Genomic DNA, 6,769 nt, shown 5'->3' with positions numbered 1-6,769 from the left:
CTCAATGGGAATTAGCATTACAGCCCCCCCCCCCCCCCCGGGACAATATAGCCTCAAACTCTTTTTAGTACACCCTGGGACTGTATAGCCTCAAGGGAAATGGAACATGGGGAATAGTGGATTTGTATAGCGACAAGGGAAAGATAGCGTCTGACGTCACGGTAGGGGAGATTGGTAACACTGCAGGAACTAGGGGAAGGTGACGTCACAGTACTGAGAAAGGTAGAGATGGATATAACACATAGACAACAGACATTTTAAAAAAAAAATTGAGGCAAGAAAGTCAGTTTCTTTTCAAGATAAATGAGGGGCCCTGAAAAGGGCCTTTGGCTTCTTCTGCTTTTTCTTCTTCTACTTTTTCCATTTCTTTATCCATCTCCTAAATTTTCCCAATATTCCTTTCATTTGTGTTCCGACTCAGGAATCCAGTCTGGATGACCTATCGCTCAAAATTTCTCCTGGACTTTCATCCAGTTGTTGTTCAGTTTCTCAAATGCTTCTTTTTTCTTTCTGTTTTCTCGTTCTTTCCTATCTTTTTCCCATGTGTCTTTAATGTTCTTGACTTCTTCTTCCAAGACCCTTTTCATAATTTCTTCTGCTTTATGGAGTTGGTCCCGTCCCCTCTTGACAAAAGCCCACTCTGTCAAATTGAAGATATCATCCACACAAAAAACACCTGACTTTGATAACAATTTCAAGAGACTGCTTCAATCTTCCGACTCTTACATATCAGGCTGGATGAAACCTCTCAACTTCTTTACCTCTTCTTCTATCATCCCTTCTATGTTCTCCCTGGTTATTTTCAGGTTGTTTGCAAAGTCCAAGCTGCCTGGGATCTTCCATTCTCTTTCAGGTCTTTCCACTACATACTCCCTATCTATCATCCAATACCAACTCTCCTTCAACTGGTCAACCAAGTCGGATACTTCTACCATCTTCGTTTTCTTTATTCCTTAGAATGGCGCGAATGAGTTTTATATCTAAAGCACGGACGTGAAGGAAAACATCCCCTACATTTCTCTTCAAATATTATCTACTATCCACACAGTGATGGGGAGACAAATAACTAATCACATTATATACTATCCACACACGGGAAGAAGCAAAATCAAACCCAAATTATACTATCCACACACGGGAAGGAGCAATAACATAACCAAAATATACTATCCACACACGCGAAGCAGCAAAGACATAATCATATTCTACTATCCACACACGCGAAACAGCAAAAACATGATCATAATCTACTATCCACACAAACGTACGTAAGCTCTTACAAAAACCAATAATCTACTATCCTCACACGCGATGCAGCAAAAACATAATCATATTCTACCATCAACACACGGTAAGAAGCAAAATCAAACCCAAATTATACTATCCACACAAGCGAAGCAGCAAAAAACATAACCAAAATCTACTATTCACACACGGGAAGTAGCAATAACATAAACAAAATATACAATCCACACACGCGAAACAGCAAAAACATAATCATAATCTACTATCCACACAAACGTACGTGAGCGCTTACAAAAACCAATAATCTGCTATCCTCACACGCGAAGCAGCAAAAACATTATTATATTCTACCATCCACACACGGGAAGAAGTAATATCAAACCCAAATTATACTATCCACACACATGAAGCAGCATAAACATAATCATAATCTACTATCCACACAAACGTACGTGAGCGCTTACAAAAAACAATAATATACTATCCTCACAAACGTACGTGAGCGCTTACAAACACACACACACACACACACACACACACACAAACACATAAACACATACAATCACACCAGGAAAAGAGTCAGTTTTTATATTCACACTACTACACATTCACACATTGGCAAATTTAATACTATCTCTTTTCTAGAGTTTTGGTTAGCCCTGAAAAGGGCTGTTGTTTGTTAACTTCAGATGCACCTGGCTAATGATGGCATCTCCCAGGTCTGGCACCGCAAACACATCTACTGCTCCAGTCATTCTCCCAGTTAACTGATGCAGATGGGAGTGCAGAAACTTGATGGTTAGCATCAGCACCCCAATCTTCAGTTTCTGGGATTCTGAAGTTTTCCTGCCTTCTGTGCCACACCCGTGGATGGCGAATTTGTGGTACTATTGGTTGTTGTTGTTGTGGCTGTGGCTGTGTTGATGGTGCTACCTGTGGAGGCATCCTTGCCTCTGGCTTCACCTTTCACTCATATCTCATCATAGGGTGAGTCCTGATTCCTATCTTCTTTTCCTCCTCTTCTTTCTTCCTTCTCTGCTCCTCCTCCTTCTCTATCCTTTCTTTCTCTTCAACGGCCTCCGCTGCCAGCTCATTTAGGAGGCGCCTGGCGTACCCCAGGTGCATCTGAAGTTCTAAAATCTTCGCTAGTCTGCTGCTCATTTTTTTTTTTTTTTTTTTGCTGTTAACGAATCAACTGAGGTAGCCAGACTGACGAGCTTTTCCGTATTTATATCTAAAGCACGGATGTGAAGGAAAACATCTCCTGATACCCAAATTTACATTACCTATATGATCACCAGAAAATCGCGCGGACCTAAAAGAAACACTCACTCACTTTTTTCTACTGACAATCAATATTTTAAAATTTTTGACAAGCCACTTAAAGAAAATGCTTAAACAGGCACTTTCTAACCAAGATAAAGAAATGATGTGCTTATAGACGCATTTCTAATTTTTTTCTCACATACCATTGGAAATGGAATGTTATTTGTTTTCTAGAGTATGGGGTAGCCCTGAAAAGGGCTGTTTTTCTGTGTGAACGAGGAGCTATGGTAATCTTTCAGGGTCTAAGATTGCGACCTCCTCTGGCGACAGGCTTTCTCACAGGGTAAGGTCCGCTTCTTCGGAAAGAAAAGGAGAACTATTTGGTGTCGACACGACAGTCGACAAAGCCTTTGTCAGGTTCCTGCTGCTGCTCTCTCTGTTCTCTCTGCTGTTTCTAAAGTCTGTACTTCTTCGTCCATTCTTCTTTCTCCCTGTTAATTTTTTCTCTTAAGAGCGCTTCTATCAGGTCTTCAGTGACTTTTAACATTCTGACATTTTCTAGCTCTTCAGGCTTTGATATCAGACTTTGTCTGACACGATGCAAATTCACGTAGGCTTCCTTCAACTTGGCTATTCTTGAGCACATCTTCGTAGGAGGATGAGTCGACAATGGATGGTCAGACTTGTTGTTGTTATCTAGAATTTAGGAGATGTACGTCCAATTGGACATTTACCACTGGTTAATGCCACCATGGGTGGCTTTTTGATTTCTCCTAGGAGATGTATAGTGCCACTTCCCCCAGGCTTTAATGTGTTCACGGAACACTTATTAATTTGGCCGTCAGTTTGAGGTACCACTGAGTGCCTATCGATCTGAGTACAGGGCCAAGTTGAGTGGGATTAGACCCAACACGCACTGTGTTTTCAGTTGCTATGGTATTGCGACTAGGGGTATTGGACCCAACCTAAGGTCGCTTTGCTGCTTGTTAGGTCGTGCACTGCACGGATGGTATTGGTGTCTGTTCATGGTAAAGGAGGTCAGGCTGAGGTTCGGGAGGCGCCTTTTGACACAGGTCTTTAGTGCTTTAGACATCAGGATATCCATGGTCTAATTTCATATATGAATTTTGAATAAATAACTCTGTGCTGTTGTTGTTACAGAGCTGGTTAGAGTAGTAGTTCATAGAGCCTAAGTTGACAGCTATGGTTGTGAAAATGCCTCTTGATGTGGCGGGCCTGTTGGTATTGGGATTTTTGTCCACTTTTTGCTGATAAAAACATAGTGGTTATTGTTAATTTGTTTATTTGGGGTCTTAATTCCTAGTTCGGTTTAGTTTGCAGCCTTGTGCTGCCGGACCTGATAGTCTTTGGGTTTTAGACTACCTTATATGTACTAACTTGGGGTCCTACTGCCTAGTTCGTGTTTGATTGCAGCCTTGTGCTGCCGGACCTGATAGTCTTTGGGTTTTTAGACTACCTTATATAATCTAGTCTTGGGTCCTATATTGTGTTGTGGATTGCCCTGATGGTCTGGATTTTAGACCACCTTATACGTATTAATTTGGGATGTTGCGGGTATGACGATTATTTTTATGGAGCTGTCACCTAGGTGGCGGTGTTAGTTATTCGGATGAGTTACGATTGTTGTTAGCTGCATGATGTTAGAGAGTGTTATGATAGGGAGAGAGAGAGGGGTTGTTTGATAAATAATTTTTTTTTAAAGTTGGTTCCCTGTCTTTAAATCTGGGTAACCTCTATCTTTTTATCCTGATTCCTATTAATGTTGTTTATTAGTATGATGTTTTTATTTTTAGGTATTAATATGTGTTTTCCCTATTTATGGTTAATTGGTCAGATTACTTTTAGTCCTAGATAGTTATCCTTGTCGATTACTCGAACCTTCTAAGAGGGATCAAAGACATCAGATCTGGTTGGTCCCTATTGCGTTTTCCTTATTTTATTTTGTATTGTTATGTCAATGGTTATGGATAGTTATTAATTTTATTTTTTATAGTATTTTTATAGTATTTTTGTATGATAATTTTTTTTAATTATTTTTTTTTATAAAAAATAGGTTTTGATATATGGTTTAATTGTGCCCTATTGGAAGTTAATTAATCAGAATTATTTTAGTCCCAGATAGATATCCTTCTCAATTACTCGAACCTTCTAAGAGGGTTCAAGGACATCTAATCTGGTTGGTCCCTATTGAGTTTTCCTTATGGTCAGACTGGAGACAACCCCGCTTTTATGGTAAAAGCGCGGACGCGAAGGAAAACATCCCTACACGGTTTTCGAGTCGGAACGCAAAATTAGTGTGATATGAGGGATAGAGAGAAGTCAAAGAGCATGACTCATGATACCCATAGCAAAATAAATTGCAAACTCATTTTATTTCAAAGCACAACATTTTTTATTCCAATAACTTACCACTAACACTTAACAATTTTTTTTAACATCAACCATTCAATTCAACTAACAAATTTTTTTCAACTAACCATCTATTTTGGACATGGATGACAACGTTGTGAATGAAATTGTGATTTCCACTATTAAAAGTCATTGGGCCATTGATGAACACTACGTTTCTTAGCTAAAGACAAAAGACAAGCATAATGGTCACAAAACCATCGATCTACTTTCTCATCGTTTCTAGAAGAATGACAATCAAAATAAGTCACTAAATGTTCTTAAGAATATTCCAGACTGCGATGATACAGAAAATACACACAATATTGTCCACACACCAAGGAATCTGTGCCTTGTAATTTCACATTATTGAATCGTGTGGTCTGAGCATTTCTTCTCATAAAGTCAATGATATCGTCTTCCAAAGGGGGTAATCCATACGAATCGAAATATTCCACACATCCTTCTTGAGGAAAGTAGACGTCTACCCAGTGGGTTCCTGGGAGATGACTTTCGTCCGTGTTGATCACATAAACTTGATGGTCTTCAGGTTTGCGATGAGGGACTTCATCTTTAGTACATACGACAGGATTCCAAGAAGCAGTGTACGAACTGTGGTTCAAAAGGTAATAAAGTTCCCAGGTATCCATGTTTTGTATGTTTTTTTCTTCACAGGTGATAAAAAGTGATCAATTCGATCCTGACTTTCTCTTGGAAAATGTCTGACAAGTAAATGGGTATTAGCCCCGACTTCGTACCCTGGTCCAAGAGAGTTTCGATGCGACGGATCTCCAAAGGCGTTAATGGAGGACAAGAATATTTACGCAAGCCTTTTTACCACTGATCAAACACGAATTCTTCTGAGATGAGACTCCAAGCTTTTTCCAGAAAATCGTCCAATTTTTCTTCTTGACTCAGCATCAGACATTTATCGTGTTGAATTTGACTGGGATGATCGTTTTGACATCCATAGCAATCTTTCTTGATCAATTCCTTAATTTTATCTCCCAGGACTGAAGCAAAACAGGAGACTAAATGTGCTTCTTCTTCTGGCCATCTGGACTTCATCATTATGACTTCTTCGTCTTTGTCTTGGGGTTCTCCTTTCATGGTCTCCTCACATTCCATGTCCAAAGTTTCTCCCCTAGGTAAAGAGGGATAACAGTCTTCCATTTGTTATATGGGGGTATTGGATTCGCAAACTGAAGTTCCACACGAATCTGACCGGATTTTATAGGGTGCAAATGTCCCTCGTCGCTGCCTTGGTCTGGAGTGAAATCAAAAGCCCACAAAGTGTAGCCTCCTACATAATCCTCGTAAGAAATACCGTGACTGGTGTGGGTCCCTAACTGGCCGGTGGTTTCGTACATAGGACAAGTACGATCTCAAATAATTCCTGTCACCAAACTTAGGCTCGAAGGGTCTAGTACACAGTGTCTCGACGTCGCGACTGACTTCGATCTTGGCTACGTTGTGATGTTGAAACTGGAAAGGGTTTTCGTTGTGGGCTCCGTTGAAGGCTGAATTCTTGACGATGACAAGGATCAAACGTTTGGGTAACTGTCCTTGGAATAGATGGTCTTCGATCATGGATCGCTGTCCAGCAGGAATAGTGTACGTTTTCACTTCCACGCGCCGTATGGATAATTGGCGTTCGTTCTGCTCAAAGTGTGACTCATGTCATTTCCCACTTTAGGTAACACTTCCACTCGACGCACGTAGAATCTGGCTTCTTGGATGATTGTTTTGTATTCGTTGGCATTGGCCATCAAATGGAAAGTGGCACTGCTACGATTCAGTCTCAGGCGGATATTCACTCAGTTCATCAAATACTTTTCTTGTAACCACA

The sequence above is a fragment of the Sinohyriopsis cumingii genome, chromosome 16, assembly GCF_028554795.1.
Source record: "Sinohyriopsis cumingii isolate HCF-2022 chromosome 16, ASM2855479v2, whole genome shotgun sequence".
Taxonomy (NCBI): domain Eukaryota; kingdom Metazoa; phylum Mollusca; class Bivalvia; order Unionida; family Unionidae; genus Sinohyriopsis; species Sinohyriopsis cumingii.
Note: the sequence above shows the minus strand (reverse complement) of the source record.